This window comes from Haliotis rubra, unplaced genomic scaffold (genome assembly GCF_003918875.1).
Source record: "Haliotis rubra isolate DU_JTF1 unplaced genomic scaffold, ASM391887v1 Scf723, whole genome shotgun sequence".
Lineage (NCBI taxonomy): Eukaryota > Metazoa > Mollusca > Gastropoda > Lepetellida > Haliotidae > Haliotis > Haliotis rubra.
In genome coordinates this window covers 390,267-410,214 of record NW_025767439.1, presented here as the reverse complement: position 1 = coordinate 410,214, position 19,948 = coordinate 390,267, and the positions used below count along the sequence as shown (strand labels likewise).

Below are 19,948 nucleotides of genomic sequence, written 5' to 3'. Positions count from 1 at the left end.
GTCAATACAGTACATACATTACGGATTTCTCTATAACTAGAATATCAGGGAATTGTACTATGAATTGAGGTTGTGAGTAATGTTTACCATTAAAAGCATTTAAAGTTAGTATGAGCTTTGACAGTGAGTTCAAGTACTTGACATACAATCAGTGTCATGTCATTTGTATGTCGGGGTCTGTGTGTCGGCTTTCTTGGGGTTGTCTCGTCTTAACGGGCACCTATCGTCAAAATTAAATTGCTGTAGAAGTAATGAGTCGGTAATCCGTGGGCACGCGAGAACTCGTGACATCTTATAAAAGCAATGTTTTTATGTACTGAAGTGGTCATTTTCGTCTTTTATGTCTTGAAATCACAACCAAATTGGGTCAGATAATGTTTTCATACCTGCCAATCGAAAAGGGATTAGGTATTTGTTATTACCCACAATGCCCCTACACACAATTGCCGCCATTTTGTCACTTGAACTCATGAGAAGTTATTTTGAAAGTGGGCCAAAGTGTCTCCCGTTTTTAACACAACAAGAAACCCAGCACAATGAATTGTTCCTTCGCTTGTCCATGTTATCTGAATCAAGAAAATGGCAATGCGAGTTACACTAGAAGCTTTGGAGGCTCGGGAACGTGAAAACTTGAAAAAAGGAGCAATCGTCGATCGCGGAGGGAGAAAGGGAACATTCCACGACCATGTCAGTGTAAATTTCTTGAATTAAGCAATAGCTCATGTTATGTGTAGCGTTTAATGTACATAAGTAGCTAGGACAATAAATATGAAATTAAAGTTATAGACTTGATCGAACTCAATAAGCAATTGCGTGTCGAAATGTTGGCAAGAGATATGGCTTCCTTTACTTAGACAACTCAAGAACTCGATTGTGATTTGGATCAGGTAACATACGACTAAATGGTTCATTATCGTAATATATGGAGTATTATCTTTGCAAGAACAATATGAACCACAAATATATCCAGCAATGTCGCGACTCAAGATAACTTCCAAACGTATTTAGAAGTATTCGAATATTATTGCAAGAAATCCAATGATTGGAAGTTCTTTTTTAAAGTTTGTTATTGAAAATTGCATTTGGAATTGGTACCACTGAAAACAATTCAGTGGGGGATAGTGAGTCATTTTGCATTTATAGGAATTCTCTGACCAGATTTGGTGCATGGTTAGAGTGAAGTTTCAAAACTCTTTGTCTAGTTATTACAGTAACAAGACAGCCTATGACAACAACAAAAATCGACAATATTTTTCAGCCAACTTTTACATTGTTTAAGACGATATTTATCATGATAATATAATGCTGTTGAGTGGATAAATTGTCAACACAATATTTTGGGAAACTGTTTTTTAAAAGGTTTTCAAGTCAGTATAGGATAGATTACTGATGTATGAGGAAATTTAAGTTAATCATCTGATGTAAACAATTTTACACTTAGAATGTCAAGATATTTAACTCTGAATGAAGAAATGTGGATTTTGTTAGATCCACAAAAGAAGTTTGTAAAGAAAGTTGGATATATAGAACGTTTAATAGGATATGTTGGGGATACATTGATGTACATTGTCAACCTAAAATTATATGAACTTGTTAATTTTGCTTCTTTTGATATTAGCATATCTACATCTTGCAAATTGATATTTATTCTTCTATTTTCATGCCTTATTGTTATCAAGAGTACAATGTCACTTAGAAATTTCTATATTTCCAGCATTGGAAAAACTGAAGATGACTAACTGGTATTTACCTGCAACAGGTATGTGTAATCCAAACCCTTCAGTAAATGATGTACATAAAATTATCCAAATAATGTAAATCCTGTGAATCAGAAAAATACACAACCACTATTTTCGTAACTTCCAACTGGAAATATTTTCCACTTATACACATCTCCTTTCAGAAGCAGTTTGGCGGTTTTTGACAAACAAGAGGGTTCGTTCACCTAGAAGACAAAGAAGTGGGAAAGCAGAGGCCTTTTGTCCGCAAAGAATAAAAGATTCAGATTTCAATTTCTTGTCTGCCAGAATGACCCCACATTATTTTTTTTTAAAACCCAAATATTTCTTTTCACATTATTTTCAGAATAATGGATAATTCGTAGTTCTATACATATATTATCAAAGCATAATGCATGTAACATTCAGAAAATAAGTTATAGCTTTCACATGAGAATTTCTCGGAAATATAGGCAATGATAGCATGAATTTAGTGTGCATTCCTAAGAAATGTTATTAATTCAATGTCAGTGTTTTCTACATAAGTCACAACTGTTATTTAGTGAAAGAAAATCTTTTTTGTCAGTCATCAAATGTCCAACCCAAGCTAAGGAAATACGTCCTTCTCTCACTTGTCTCTCTTTTCATTAAGTTCTTCTGCGATTGAAACTTTTGTCACTTTTGAGGTCAAATGATCAGTTTTGATTTATTGAACTTCGTGCTTATTGGACAGTGGTTACAGTTTACGTTTGACAGTTTTCCTTTCTCCAGCTAGCGATATTGTTAACGAATGCTTGTTTGTACTGATTGTTTATTGTTTTCTAATTTTCAGAAGCTGGACAACGATTGACTGGCCGGAGAAGAAACAGAAAGTTATTCCTCTCTTGGGGAAAGAGTTAACATTTCTCAAATTGGAAAACCAAATAATATGGATTCATCTACATTGATGAGTTTAAGAAAACACCCCGTACACACAGCTGTTTATTCCCTTACTGCTTTTCATTATCTATGCATTTTGAAAATTCAGTTTTTATTAATGTGAACATTCCTAATATCAGTTGTTTATCAGCAAATTGTTAAATATAAATAGAGCTATCATGACTTTGTGTTTTATTCTGTTATTTGTCATCCTGATGGTTTAACCTTTGTGCAATTGTATAAACTACCCGATTTTGTGTGTGTGTTGCATGAAACACATCCCCTTTTCTGGAGGAACGGGTAATGGGCCAGCACAACAGATTGAGTTTCATGGAAACCAGGTTATAAGCTGGGAGCTAGGTTGGAAACAACAATAAACTAAGCACCAGCAGGAGCGTCCATGAACGAGTGGGCAAAGTCTCGACTTGGATACTATCCTGATACTGGTGCAAAAAGTAGTTTAAGTTTAAATGGAAACTAGGTTATAACTTGGAAACTAGGTTGAAACCTACAACTAACTAAAACATGTAAACCAGGTTGAAACCTACAACTAACTAAAACATGTAAACCAGGTTGAAACCTACAACTAACTAAAACATGTAAACCAGGTTGAAACCTACAACAAACTAAAACATGGAAACCAGGTTGAATCCTACAATAAACGGAAACATGGAAACCAGGTTGAAACCTACAATAAACGAAAACATGGAAACCGGATTGAAACCTACAATAAACGAAAAAACGGAAACCAGGCTGAAACCTACAATAAACGAAAACACGGAAACCAGCTGGATCTGGCTTGGAGGAGTGGGTAATGAATCGCACTGGAAACCAGCCGGAAATGGTGCAAAATTCAGTTTCAGTTTTCATGGAAACCACAATGGAACTATAGGAAACTACATGGAAACCAACTGGAAATGGTGGTTTCCTTGTCGTTTCATCTCAGTTTCAGTGTTCCGGAAACCAACTTATTTTTGTAGTGCCTGTTGCGTAGATCAGTAGTCATGTTGTTGATTACTGGATTGTCTGATCCAAACTCGAGTGCGGTGTAAAAATAGAAACATATGATTGGCCAAAGCGCCCTACTGTCCATCACGTCATTTACCATGCAAAAACAAACTCATAAATATCGAATGAGTTCTCAAGAGAATCCCGAATTCCACGAAGCATAGTTCTAACCAACCCTCTGTTGTCAGCTTGGTTAATTTTATCCACTTTTCCCGCATAACAGCAACGAGTTCATGGAAAGTCGTCAGTGGTTGCTGACGGTGACGTACGCCTCCTATGAATATACAAGACATCTTCGATGGATGCCAAATCTGGACACAGTGCCTACAGTGGTAAGATGCTTGTATTCTCCTGGAGGTTTGAGATACACAGGAACAATACGAACCATGTGCACTCTTGCTCTGTCATCAAGAAACGCAAAAAGACATCATTTGGCAAGCAAATGGCACCACGCATGATATGCCAGTCTACAAAACGACTGTTCTGTCTAACGTTACAGGCATGAAACGGTGTTGGCCGCCAGTTGCCGCTCTTAGTAAAACAAATCGACGTCTGTAATCAACGTTATTTGTCTGTCGATGTAATCTACTACAGTCCTTTTGTCTTTTTCCAGATTCCAACATGACAAGAGAACAAAATCTAGCAAATCTAGTTGTGAACGGAATAATCTTTTAGTACATCTTTATGCAATCATGCAACTTGGATATCCCTATTTAATTTCAGTAATATAGTTCTAACCAATCCCCCGTTATATGATATCTATATATCTATGTATATATATATATATATATATATATATATATATCGCTCTTTGAAAGAAGTGAACATGAACACACGTGTTTCAATTAGATCACCAAACTGAATACTTCTGATCAAAAGATGTTTCAGCTGATAAATGTTTTCAGAATCTAACGAACAGTATACTAATAAGTTAAGACATGTATAACAAATCACAACTGAACAAACAAAAACAATCTGAAATATTGTGCAATTAATAAATAATTTAATTAACCGTGTTGTTACAATATTTAATTATATGATGTCATTTTATATTTCCTTAGTAATTTCAATGGCAGTTTCAGCTGTTCTGACCGTGGGTTTTGTGAGATCGTAACGAAAACTTACCCAGTATAGAACACACAATATAGATGATTACGGTGACTGCCATTTCCCTAGTGACCTTTCTGTTCAAAGAAAATCGAACACTTCTTAACCAGTGCAGCTGCAACCAGGAGGTCCGTTTCAAATGAGACTGTATTTCTTGGGGAGCGTATTTCAAGGTGCGTATGAATCACAGTATTGCTACTATTAAAAGGAACACGTCAGCAACACCCACTCTGACGAAATGTTGACTCACTCACTCACTTTAACTCTTGCATCATGTTAAGGGTTATTTTTAGAACATCAGCTAACCGGTATTTAGATATCTGGTAATGAAACAGAAACTCACTCTTATTAAGTAGCTTACCTCGATGTGTTGTCAACATTTTAATGTCAACAAATGAATATGCTTTACAAAACCTGTATAGCTTAAGAACACTCTAAAATCCTGATTAATTCAATAAAGTAGGAAATATAATAAGTTAATAAGTTGTAGGAAACATAGATTGGTATGACACAGCTTCAGCTGGCTTAATGTCTATCCTCCAAAGAGACTATGACAACACACAAGGTGCAAGAAAAAGAGGAAGATCAAGGTCAAGCTAATAGACACAGTTGATCATTGTTCAGGGTGCATTCAAGCGTAGTGTTTACTCTCAGTGTTATAATACATAATGTTGTAAGCCGAACAAAAGATAAAGGATAACAAACAAAAAATACTAAATACACAAATGCCTACTGGAACTACAGTCGAAAAAACTATTTTCACAAGTCGTCTATTCTAAGGTAGACAAAAATGTGACACATAGTCAGACATTGTTGGTACTCGCACAGAAACAGGTATATCAAACCCTATCCAATAACGACACAATTACATTTACCGTAGATGTTTTAGAAACAGTAAATGCTCACATCAAAACAGACTACCTGAGATGTACAGAAAGACCAAACAGTGGGACAAACCAACCTCCATTCAATAATGTCATGACTATTTTTACAGTATGTGTCATCAAAACAGGCAACTACGTATCTGAAATAGGTTTTCCTCGGGAATGCTGTATGTACAATAGCCCTTAAGTGGGACATTTCACCTGACATTCGTATCTATATATTTTATTGTACACACTGAAAGTTTGCTTTGTGCTTGTTGCGTCCGTCCCGTGCGTAGACATATGTACGGACGAAGTGACGTATGAAATATCACTAAACCAAATAGTAAATTACATTGTGTTCATAAACCCTGTCAAAAAAGAAACGCAACCTCTGTATTTTAGAGATTTTAATCTTAAGTTTTAGGACGACAAAGTATTTTTATTATTTAAGACAGAAGTCTGAAATTTGGCAGAATAATAACCATGGTCATATTAAAACTGTCATTTCAAAAGTCATCTCACAGACACCAGTTTGTCACCAGGGGGACGTCTTTCTCAGTATCTCGTATGAGCACCACGGGCTGCAATCACTGCACGGCATCTCCTTGGACAAGAACGGATAAGACGCCGGATTCTCTCGTGGGGAATGGCTCTCCACTCTTCCTGCAGTGCAACGGCGAGCTGTTGCAGCGTCCGTGGCGGCGGCGGCTGACGTTGACGTACGCGTCGATTCAGAGTATCCCACATGTGTTCAATAGGGTTGAAATCTGGTGATTTAGAGGGCCATGGCAAGACACTGACGTTGGAATTCTGCAGAAAGTTCATTGTTTCACGTGCAGTATGAGGCCGGGCGTTGTCCTGTTGAAAAATCTGTGTCTGTTTGTCAATAATCTGGAGAAGGTGAGGCTGTAACACGTGGTTGATGTAACGTTGGGCTGTCAGGTTCCCTGGAACGATCACCAAGTCTGATTTCTGGTTGTATGAGATGGCTCCCCAAACCATAACGCTTTCTCCGCCAAATCGGTCCGACTGTCGGACGCATATGGGCGCAAAACGTTCAAGACGTCTCCTATGCAGACGCTGTCTTCCGTCGTGACGTTGCAAAAGAAAACGTGATTCACCAGAAAAGCAGATGCGCCTACAGTTTTGTAAAGTCCATATCCTTACGTTGTTGCACCACCTGAGTCGTCGGCGTCGATGTAGGGGGCGTAGTACAGGTCCAACAACTGGTCAACAGGCACGTAAACCCGCTTCTTTCAGACGGTTCCTAACCTGTTATTTGTGTGGCAGTCACGGTTGGTAGGACATGCCGATTACGTAGGTGATTGACCCGGATGTTTCTCCGGCTTGAACACGACCAATGGCGATATTTCGGTCATCAGCCCTCAATCGTGGCATTTTTAACACTGCTTTTCGGCGACAAATGAATGAATGAAATACGAAAGCACACGGGCTTTTATACACCCCTACATTAACTGCCACTTTCATGATTTGTACGTGCATTTGTTTTTTTGTACGAAGTCACCAGGGCCATTTCATGCGTTGTGACGGAATAAGCAATAAAATACACTTATGCGTAAAAATGCAGTTGTTTGGATGGTAATCTTCATTAAATACGTGTATAATTTCAATACATTTGAATACAATTTCGTTTGGAAGCAATAACTTTATTCAAACGAATTTTTAACATCTGAGGACAGGGGTTGCGTTTCCTTTTTGACAGAGTTTACTTTGATCTCATTGATATTTCCACTGCATTGAGAGTGGAAGGTCGCGGGTTGAATCCCCGAACGCGTCATACCAACAGATGTTAAATTATGGTACTTGCCTGGCTCTCAGCATTAAAGGGTACAACAAGGACTGGTCGGCTCGGAGTCAGTATAGTATGTCTGAGTGGGGTATTCATGCTTCACTGCACTAGAAAACCAGCTGAAGTCTGGGCTAGTACAAGCAGCCGCACATACACATTCACACGCATGCACGTCGTCATATGAGCGAAATATTCTCAAGCACGACATTAAACCTAATTTCACCTCACCTCCTACGTAGGAGACATTAAGTCCTACGACCCGTGAAGGTCCGGGGTAGAATAGCCCTTCAGCAACCCATGCTTGCTATAAAAGGTGACTATGCTTGTCGTTGAAGGCGACTAACGTGATCGGGTGGTTTTGACTTTGAGTTTACTTTGATCTCATTGATATTTCCACTGCATTGTTAAAATTTACATACTCCAATACAAGCTCAAACTGGCAAGAAAAGAATCAATATCTATCGGCTGATTTGTTTGACTTTAGTTTTACGTCGCATCAGCATTACTTCAGCCATATAGCGACGAGACCAAGCATACATAGAAATTTAAGTACAAAGCTTAAATGATTTGAGTTTTTAAAAACCAAATTTATTTATTACATTATTATTTACAATCAGAAAATGTAATAGCGCCAAATTTACAAACACTAAATAGGTGGTCAGGCTCGCTGACTTGGTTGACACATGTCATCGGTTCCCAATTGCGCAGATCGATGCTCATGCTGTTGATCACTGGATTGTCTGGTCCAGACTCAATTATTTACAGACCGCCGCCATATAGCTGGAATATTGCTGAGTGCGGCGTAAAACTCAACTCACTCACTCACTCATTAAGTCCTACCTAGGAGATAGTGAGAGCAATTTTTTTCACCGTGGCCCAACTACGATTCCCTATTCTTATGATAAACGAAATGGCTTTATCATTTTACCAATTACAGTATAGATGTATAATTAAGATAGACACATTCCAACAGTCTCAGTGGTTATGGGATTTTCGATTACACACTTTTTATGGCTTGACCACTTTGTTCTTGAGATCTCCACTGTATAAATGCAAGCCTTCTCAACGTCTATTCATTCAATTGCTCGAGTGACAGTGGTCATCAGTACCTCAGTGGCTGAACAGCATCTGATTTGTTCAACGCATTATCACCTTAATTCATCCAAGCAGTCCAGTGTCACTTGTCATCACCACTCCAGTAGCTGCGCAGCATCTGACTTGTTCAAAACAGAATCACCTTTGACTGACTGACTGAGTTTAGTTTTACGCCGCTTTTAGCAATATTCCAGCAATATCACGGCGGGGGACACCAGAAATGGGTTTAACACATTGTGCCCATGTGGGGAATCGAACCCGGGCCTTCGGCGTGACGAGCCAACGCTTCAACCACTAGGCTACCCCACCGCCCTGAATCACCTTTGAAGGTAAAGTAGAAACAGGAATAGAAATATTGTATTTTTTCTATTTCTTTAGACGTAAAAGTAAACTAGAATGAACTACATTTTGTTCGCTCTAGATTTTTACCTTTTTTTTGTCATTCACCCCTGTATATCCCAGTGCTATTTTGTGTTCAGAAGCGATGTCAAATCTCTAATAGGGTTTTTCACACCTATAATCAAATCTCTAATAAGATTTTCATCGCTATGTTCGGTTCTGAGTTAAAATCTCTAGTAGTTTATTGGTGTGCGAAGTATGTCTCGCTGTTAAATGTTAGCAAACCCGTCTATGCGTTGGATAGTGAAACTTTCAACATGCACGTTTGATTTTTAATCACAGCAGTCGGTTACGTTCGTTGAGATAGTCTCTTTTCGTCAAGTAGAAGACATGACCTCGTATCACGTCCGCTCTGTGGGGTTAACGACGATAATGGAATTTCACACCCACACATCCCACTTCGCACACGTGTAATTCACGAAACCCTTTCATATGGACATCATGTGTATGCCGCAATATTCGGTGGTGCATTTCCTGCCGCAGGTTTCGGTTTTTTTAGGCGGTTATACGGTGCACGCCTTCCCATCTTTATGCACATAAATATATTTTAGTCTAGACCCAGCGCCACAAAAATCAGTTCCCGGTCTTTCTGTGCCGGGGAAGGCGTGTAAAACTGCGAGAGGTTCGAGTCGTTTGCTGGTGAGCAGTTAGTATTCTCGCATGGTATCAGCAACGTTCTTGAATGTTTGAATGGCGTGGTTTTCGCGCGGGAGTTGGTCATTCATGAACTGTATTCTCTGCACGTTGTTTTTGGTGTACTCGGCTTGAGCAGCTTGCAGTTTATCAAAGGCCAAATCGTGACGTTTACGTTCCGCTTCCACTTTGGCCGCGTTTGACTTTCGGAATTTGGAGAAGAGATAATTGCTGCCGGAAAATGCGAGGGCATTGACTAATGCACCACCGACCATCATGGCGATCGTAGCCATTTCTTTTTTCACAAGTTTATTATATTACTTCAAAATATTTTCCGGTATAATTCCTTATTTCACGAGAATGTCCTTGGTGGCCATCGCCATCCGTAAGTCAATGACGAGCGTGCTCATGTCCTGCACGTTGAAATCGAGTTTAATCGTAGGCTGTTTGTGAACCATTTTCGTGCGACCACGGCGGTGTGATATGCATTGTTGACGTATGTTTTTCCTTCAGACGACATGATGTGTGTATATAAAAATATAAATATATTATTATAGCTTAAAATAGCTGTGGAATTCCTTGCTTTCATCATGAGTCATTATTATGTTTTACAGATTTAAGATAGTATGCAGCAGAGAGGGTTCGGGTGATCATGGCACAGTCAGGCTGGTAAAGCTCATCATCAGCTCAGGGCCCTTGCCCCCTCTACACGCAGCCCAGACAGCGAATGGGACTTCTCCCAGGAAACGCTGCCTAGTCGAACCCACCAAGAACTTTCCGGAGAATATGAAGGCTCCCCAACAAAGCAGCCTTCTGCATTACCCAGAGTGTCAGAAGGGCTATACTCCCGGTGGAGAACCCGGGCACTCTCCTGATCTGCGCCAAGAGATCAGGAGGTACCAAACCAAGGGCACCGAGAACAATGGGGAGCCTGGCGACAGTGTACTTTGGATGCAAGCGAGACATTTCAAAGGCGAGATCCGCATATTTATCATGCTTTTCCTGAATCTTGCCAATCAAGACAAGATCAGGTTTGTTGGCTGGAATTCTTCTGAGGCTGTATATGGGCCTATTCCAGAGAAGTTTGAAAGCATCATTTTCCATGACGCCCTGGAAATGTTCAGGGTCGTACCATGGATGGACCTCAGAGTCAAAACCACAGGCATGTCGTAGACGGTAGTAAAAGCAACGAGCCATGCGATCATGTCGTTTAAGATATGCTGTTTGTACCAAGGAAGGGCATCCACTGACAAGGTGTTGGACAGTCTCCGTGAATTCATTGCAAAGTCGACATTTCATATTGATATTTTCTTTTTTAATCACACTTAGGCGATTGCGAGTGGGAAGTGACTGGTCCTGGGCAGCAAGAGGGAAGCCCTCAGTTTCACATTTAAGACCAGCCGACTTCATCCAGGCGAAGGAGTCGGTGGGATTGCTATTCTGTTCCACACACTGCATGTACACGTGATGCAATTATTATTATTATTATTATTGTATAGATTAAAGATGAACATGCAGCAGAGAGGGTTCGAGAGCTTCTACACGAAAGACTCTGGGCAGACTTGGTGAAGGACTTCACCTGGTTTACTCCCATCACTGTACCTTCCAGCAGTACATTGCCATTATTATTATTGTTATTATTTTCATCTTTAAATTGACAATGCCTTGCCGTGATGATCGCCGAGGTTACCGGAGCTTAAAACATGCCATAAACTTGGGTACAGCACACAGCTAACGGCGCTCAAAGCGTGGTCGATGAACGGATCTTTCTCGAGATCTTCCCACAGGTAAAGTCGACGTTACAGCGGAATGGGAAGGAAGTACGATGCTAAGCCAGCGTAGATCTGCGTTATGACAGACGCTATGGTTTTTTGTCATTTCGGCGCCAAATCTGGCTTCGTATCCCACCACCCAAGTACTGTCTGGCTTTGCCGCTGACCGCAGGCGCCAACAGTCTCTCTCGCTTGTCGTTTTTATCATTGCTATCCAACAATTGTTTGAGCAGTTCGTCGCACTCCATCTTATAATGTAACAAGCTATTTTTAAGTCTAATAAATTTAAATGCGATGCACATGAAACACAGCGAGATGAAAGTCAAGTTGCACACAACCAGAATTTCGAACCTCAGTTTTTGCTAGAATTTTGCTAGAATTTTGCTGAAAAAGCTAGCAGACTTTATACACCACGGGTTGGTCGGGTTTCAACAGGAGTTTGGCGTGTTCGTTTTGGCGAGCTGTTTCTTCACACGTTCTCATTTTTGTTTGGTCGGGATCACGTCGTTTTCTCGCAAGCAGTCCTTGAACGAAACCCTGTCCTTGCAGTGAAACAGGGCAACCCATCGTGCCTGTTCCCGTAAATCTTTCAGCACTGAGTTTAATTTCTGCGTCAAAACCCAAACACTGTGCTTTGTGTGTCAGCACGAGAAGGCCAGGTACGACAGCACGTCTTGTTTAGTAACCTCTCCTTGTTGGCGCGCTGCAGTCGTCCAGGATGAACAGCATCGATTCTCCTTTCAGTTTGTCATGGTAAGCGCGCAAACAGTCCTGCAGATCGATTTTGTGCATGTCCATGTCCGTCATCACCAATGGTCTCCCCGTGTACTTCTTGTTCACCCGTAATGTCAGGCAGATGATGACGATGTGGTTGAACACATCGCGATAGTGTCCTTCCAGCATGTCCAGCACGAATGCCATCTTGCCACACCCTGTCTGACCGCACACGATGGCACAGCGGGGATCGCGAGGTAAATCAATAAATGGCTTGCACGAATCTTCCATTGTCTATATTGAGGTTGCGCGTCCATAATCATGTACCAATATAATTTTGACTTGCCCCTCCGGATTTTGAGCTTTTTTGGTGATTTGGATGGTGATCCCCTCGCTGCCGTTGTCAATGCGACGTCCTCTCGTGTAGTCTGTCGCCGTCCGTGGATCGCATGTCCAGCCACAGCGCATAATACTTAGAGGAGTACTTATGGAGCATCACGTAGATGCAACCCAGGTCTTTCACGACGTCATTGACCTCAGGCGAGTGTCACTTGATGGCCGGTAGTTTTCTGATCTCGTCCCACAGCTGGTAAGCCCGCATGCCTTGACTGAACAGCTCTTTGAAACGGCTCATATTCCGCCACAGGAATGATCAAGATGCCTTTCATCGACCGAGCAGGCACGTTCATCTTGATATTCCACAACGTGTCGCTCTTGTCCTTGATAATCGTCCGGTGTCTCAGCACCGCGGTCGTACAGGATGGATAGCTTTTCCGAGTACTGGGTGCGAATCTGCTGGGCCAGTTCCGTGTCATGACCATGTGGAACTCCAACGTGATTTTGTCGACTATGTAGCTGGCCTCGGTGATGTCCGGCATTAAGATAACTTTTGCCGTTGTCATTGAACGTGAGTTTGTATTCCAGACTGTCTCCCAGCGCGGACTGGTAAAACGGAATTTGCCCCTAGAGCAGATTGAAGTCAAGCGGTATGCAAAACTGATTCGTGTACGCCTCAGCGGCGGCCTTTTCTCCTTTCATTATTAAGCGGCACCCATGAAAGGCCACCTCCTCGTGGTGGGTGCTGGGTCACGCTAAGCGCCTTTCAAACCCCCGTTGTGGACCCGGGGGGATATTAGGTCCACCAACCTGTTTGCCGTGGGTTGCGCCCTGTGTCGGTGGAGGACGGGATTCTGGTGGTTGAGGGCACTGGTTCCAGGAACAGTGTTCCTTTGCCGAACACACCACTTCGGCCCTTACTTCACCTAGACGGGTGGTTGAATGGGCCCGGTTCAACCAATCGGCTGGTCATGTCGAGCCCTGTGCATTCTTTGTATTTGCACAAATTCTATTTTGGACTGTATTTATTGACTTTAGGTCTCGGCTCTTTTTGTCTATACATTACTTGATTTTGACATGTGACCTATTTCATTTGCCTAGAGTCTTATGCCCAGAAGGCGGTGGCTCATGGGCCAATCTGGAGGAAGAATTAATCTTTTAGTTTTTCTGCTTGAGTATATCATCCGAGTATCCTTGGTGCTGCAAGTTGGAGACCCACTTGTTTTTAGCATTGTCCTTGTGATACTCCGTGGTGGGTGGGGAGCTCGGATGATGAAACTTATACACTAACTATGGAATACAAAACCCCCCTAAAATGAAACAAGCGTCAACTTGACAACGATGATGATGACGAACGTCCTTCCAATTCAATTGACTATTGGCCACGATTTCTGTTTATCGAGACTGTAGACAAGGCTCCACTCAAGCTGAACCCTTTTGCAATTTCAAGGGTGTACATGGCATTGCAGGTGAGGTTAAAACATTAAGCGCCTTGCGTTCAGGCTCTCTGCTGGTTGAATGCAGTAGAACACAGCAAGCAATTAACCTGATGTCGACAGAATTATTTGTTGGAATTCCAGTTTCTATCACTGCCCACAGAACTCTGAACACTAGTAAAGGCATAATCAGAGACAGAGATCGACTGTTGGCTGATATGTCAGAACTAGATATTGTTTCTGAGATGAAGGATCAGGGTGTGACATATGTTAAAAGATTCACAACCCGCAGAAACAACGAATCAATCCAAACAAATACTTATCTGTTCTCATTCTCATCTCCAAATCCTCCGAAGTCTGTCAAAGCAGGTTACTGCAATATTTCAGTTGCTGTCTACATTCCAAATCCTTTGAGATGTTTTAGATGTCAAAAATATGGGCACGGAGTTAATACTTGTACAAAGCCCATAACATGTGCCCACTGTAGTGAAACTACTCATGTCACAGAAGACTGCACCAGTGACCTTAAAAAGTGTACAAATTGTTCAGGAAATCATTCTTCTTTCTCCAAAGACTGTCCAATCTGGAAGAAACAAATGGCAATCAATAAAATTAAATTCACCCAGAACATCAGCTTTGCTGATGCCAAAACTGCAATGGACTCTGCAGCACCGACTGAATCATATGCATCAGTCGTCAGAACACATTCTGAAAACATGTCAAAAGTAACCACCTCGTCGATACATTGCCAAACAGATTTGACATGGGTTAAAACTACTAATGCTCAGTTTGTTGCACCTGAACAGTCTACTCAGACCTCGACCTCTTCTATCAACACTCACTCACTCACTAAAGGTCCATCAGAGCCCTGCAGTCAGATTTCATCTGTATCCGGAGAACAATCTTTGTCTCAGTCAACTCAAAAGTCTCAAGCAAAAACAAGCTCGAAGAATACTGTTCAAAGTAAAACCGACTCAAGAACAGAATCTTCAAAAAAGAGTGGCAGACCCCCGAAGGGTTCAGATAATCCAGTCAAATTGTACAATAAATATGGATCGGCGAGGGACATGGAAGTGTCAGAAAACTTCCATCCCAGGGAACATAGCTTGTAAGCCCTCGAAAAGGTGAGGGTAGATCCCTATTAACCCACCTAAAAGATAGTTTGTTCTACCAACATCGTGCAGTGGAACTGGAGAGGACTGCGAACTAATTTGCATGAAATTCAGCTATTAATCCAAGATATAACACCATCGGTATTTTGTCTGCAGGAAACATACCTGAAACAGACAGACAATTTTACCTTACGTCAGTTTAAAGCCTATCATTGTTTTTCTCCTCCGGGTGATCGAGCCAGTGGAGGATCTTCTATCCTTGTGCGACAAGATATTATTCACAGCCCTGTTACACTCAAAACTAATCTTCAAACTGTAGCAATACGGCTCACTCTGGGTGTTGCTTTTACTTTATGTTCTCTATATATCCCCCCTTCGTCAGCACTTCAACAGGCTGATCTTCAGTCTCTCTATGATCAACTACCGAAGCCCTGTATTATCATGGGCGACTTCAATGGCCACAACCCACTCTGGGGCAGTAAAAACACCAATACTAAAGGTAAAATACTGGAAGATTTTATCTCCAATAATGACCTATGTATATACAATGATGATTCAAGCACAACTATTCTTTCAGAAATAACTCCATCTGATTCTCCATCATATACACGATGGAATTTTTCGAAGGCTGACTGGCCTTTATTTCAAACTATATGTAAATCGAAATTACGACCTGAATGCTTCAGTGACGTACCTGATCCCATTCAGATTTTTGCTGACGTTTTAAAGGAAATAGCTGATAAGTGTATACCGAAATCCTCTACAACTCCACATGTACGGAAACCATGGTTTAATACAGACTGTAGACAAGCCAGAAAAGCGAGGAAAAAGGCGGAACATTATTTCCGCCATCATCCAACTGTCCATAACTTGAATAAATTTAAAATACTCAATGCAAAGGCGCGTCGTACCTTTAAACAAAACAAACGACAATCTTGGAGAAATTATGTCTCCAAAATCAATTTGCGCACGCCAATGTCTAAGGTTTGGAACATGGTTCAGCGAATAAAAGGCAAAGGTTCAAATTCAGCTGTACACCATCTTAAAGATGGTGATAACTTGATAACTGATAAATCTGACATTGCAAATAAAATTGGCGAAACCCTTGCCAAAATTCATCATCGGCAATTATGTCCCTGAGTTTCAGAGATATCAGAAACAAAGGAAAAGACCAAACTTAATTTCGAATCAAATAACGGTGAAGATTATAATGAAGTGTTTTCATTACATGAGCTACATACTGCTCTTGAGCAAGCTCATGACACTGCAGCGGTGATGACAACATACATTACCAGCTACTGAAACACTTACCGGAACCATGTCTGATGACACTTTTAGATATATTTGACCAAATATGGACGTCTGGAGAATTTCCTCCTTCATGGCGTAATGCCATTGTAGTCCCAATACCAAAACCTGGCAAGGGATCATACAGATCCGTCAAATTACAGACCGATCTCTTTAACTAGCTGTGTTTGTAAAACCATGGAACGTATGGTGAATAATAGACTAACTTGGTATCTTGAAACCAATAACCTTATAACCAATATTCAATGTGGTTTCAGGAAAAATCGTAGTACCATTGATCATTTGGTACGCTTGGAATCCTTTGTTAAGAATGCTATAATAAGTAAACAACATGCTGTATCAATTTTCTTTGATCTTGAGAAAGCTTATGATACGACCTGGAAGCATGGCATTTTGAGGGATTTACATGACTTTGGTTTGAGAGGCCGTTTGCCTCTTTTTATATCACGGTTTTTGAAAGACAGACAATTTCAAGTCCGAGTGGGTTCAACCCTGTCTGATCATTACAATCAGGATCAGGGTGTCCCTCAAGGCAGTATTTTGTCTGTCACATTATTTAGTATCAAGATTAACAGTTTATCCAAGGTTTTAAACGATTCCATTGATGGATCACTTTTTGTGGATGATTTTAACATTTCTTGTCGTGGTAAAAATATGCATACTATTGAACGGCAATTGCAGTTGTGTTTAAATAAAATAAATAAATGGTGTCTTGAAAACGGTTTTAAATTTTCCAAATCCAAAACTAATTGTCTACACTTTTGTAGAAAATATAAACCGCATAAAGATCCAGAACTATCTTTAAATGGCACTCCCATCAAAGTTGTTAAGGAGGCCAAATTCTTGGGTCTAATCTTCGACTCCCATTTAACCTTTTTGCCGCATATTAAATCACTTAAAGCCAAATGCCTGAAGGCACTTGATTTGTTGAAAGTTGTTTCCAACTCAAAGTGGGGAGGGGATCAAGCTACCCTGCTCCACCTATATCGATCATTGGTCCGCTCGAAGCTTGATTATGGCTCCATCGTATATGGTGGAGCCTGCAAAAGCAATTTAAAACTTCTTGATTCTGTCCACCACCAAGGCCTAAGACTTTGTCTTGGGTCCTTAGAACCTCTCCTATTGATAGTCTATATGTTGAAGCAGATGAGCCTTCTCTTAAACAACGTCGGATAAAATTATCCTTACAATACATTACTAAACTATATTCTAGCGAGTCTAACCCTGCATTTAACTGTGTCTTTCATCCCGTCTATGAAGATTTATACAATAAAAAACCTTCTCTTGTTCCGCCTCTTGGGCACAGAATTAAGCCATTCCTGTCCGCTGCCGGCATTTAGCTGGGAAATATAGCTCCTTTCCGTCTTCTTTCTTCTCCTCCTTGGCAACTGGTTAGGCCTGAAGTTGACCTTACTTTGACACAGTTTAAGAAATCTGAAACTAATGAATTACAATATAAACAAGAATATAATCAACTAAAAACTAAATATAATACACACAAATCCTTATTTACAGATGGGTCCAAGGACGGTGGCGCGGTGGCGTGTGCCACTGTCATTGGATCCAGAACAATATCTTCTAGAATACCAGATAACAGCTCAATTTTTACAGCAGAAGCCAACGCCATATTAACGGCTCTTAAATATATTCAACGACATCCCAAACATAAACAATATATCATTTTTTCTGACTCTCTTTCTTGTCTTCAGGCTATTAAAAATCTTTCTTGTAAGCATCCACTTTTATTAGAAATTATTGAATTGTATAATGAACTTGCTACTGGCCAATGCGACATCGTCTTTTGTTGGTTACCCAGCCACGTTGGCATTTCTGGGAACACAATGGCTGATCTTGCTGCTAAGGCAGCACTCAACAAATCTGTGACACCACTTCTTATTCCTTACTCTGACTACAAAGCTTGCATTGGAACTTACATCCGTGATCTGATGCAGAAGAAGTGGGACACTCAAGTAGGTATTAATAAACTACATGAAATAAAACCTTATATTGGTTACACTCACTTGGGTTGTCAGTCCAGATTTGAAGAGGTCATTATGCGACGATGTCGCATTGGCCATACAAGGTATACTCACAACTACTTGTTGAAAGGTGAAGATCCTCCGTTTTGTATCCCTTGTGATGAGAAAGTCACGGTCAAGCATCTCCTGCTTGACTGTGTCGAATTCTCCATCATAAGGGTTAAATATTTTAATGTTAAAACTGTTAAGGATCTTTTTAACACTGTTCATGTTCATTTAATTCTTGGTTTTTTAAAAGAAATTGATTTGATCACTGATTTTTGATTAATATGCTCTGTAAGTAGATGTATTTTAACGATTGGTAGTTTAGATTGTTAACTTAGATTGTTCGTGGCAGTGCCCTCAAAGGGGGTTGACGTAGCGTAAAATTATTGTCCTCCTGAGAGGGTACATAAGTCCCAAAACATTTCAAGTAAATTTCAGCCTACCAGGTTTTTAATCGTAGTATATTTGTAATTTTAATGTATGGCTAAATCTCAGTATAAACGCCAATGGCTGAAGGGATGGTGTAAATCCAGCTAGGGTCCATGCAGGTAGCAAAAGTAATGTAAGCCCCCATGGGCCTTAGTATGGTGATCTACCTTCAGTTGTTGGCGATCGATAGCCCATTTTTACATTGTATTGTCTTCTTTAATTGGAATATTTTAGCTTTGTTCGCTAGTTTTATTTTGATATCTGTGATTCTCTAGTATTTTTACTGTCCTCCGTCGGCAGGTTTTTATAATAACTATATATGTTCTATTACAATGTCAAATGTTCTCGTCACGATATGGCTGAAATATTGCCGATGTGACGTTAAATACTAACTCACTCACTCACTCATTATTTGGCCGGGCTTGTCTGGCACGTAAACTTTTCCCACACGTATGTCGCTCGATACGTCGTTATTCCGACTAATTCCTTGATACGTCATGTCATCGCGTTCTTCCGAGGTTCTCCAGAGGACCATGTAACAGTAACTGTTGTTCACGATCGTGCGTTTGTCGTCCGCCGACTCCAACGTGATGTTAAAAGCCAGTCGAGTCCTGGCGGGGACGATGACATCGTTCACACCTAAGTTGGGGAATCAACCAGCAGCGTTTGGTTTTGATCGATCGTGCTCGGATTGTTGGTAATGGTCACCGACTGACGGACGGCTTTGACAACGAGCGGCTCTCTCAATTTCTTGAAAGGAACTAGCTTTCGTCCGTAATGGGACATTGTTTATATTGAAACTATGCATATTATAAGTTTAATATATAAAAAATATTCCGTTCAGTTTAAAAATACTGTTTACACATAATCTTATGTATTGTAAAACAAATTCGTAACGTTGAAATATTATTGTCATGAGTTCAGTAAATGATGAAAAGCAGTAACAATTGGCGAATTCCTAACAAAACTTTACATCAAAACAAGGCTGTTCAAATTAACCACATTTTAGCAGTTTGATGCATGATCGTCGTACAATTCATCTGCATAAAGTTTGCAGTTGGTTTCCCCAATTCAATGTAACCATATGTATTTAAATAACATATAGTGACTGCTTTAGGTGAGTCTAAACTTTTGATGGGTAGTATATTTATAGCTCTTACAGTTTTCATGAGAAAAGAACTACCATAATTATCTCAATGTGGTTTGTGTACTAAATTCATTAAATGAGATAAATTTCTCAACTTGGAGATCCGTCTCGGCAGA

At 40.4% G+C, this 19,948-nt stretch overlaps 1 long non-coding RNA gene across 1 annotated transcript; it reads left to right on the top strand.

Moving 5' to 3' along the window:
* The first annotated feature begins 1,711 nt into the window (after window positions 1-1,711).
* LOC124259474 lies at window positions 1,712-1,996 on the top strand. The gene is made up of 2 exons (XR_006893845.1): window positions 1,712-1,759; window positions 1,904-1,996. It is a non-coding gene; the product is annotated as an uncharacterized LOC124259474 (long non-coding RNA).
* The last annotated feature ends 17,952 nt before the right edge of the window (window positions 1,997-19,948 follow it).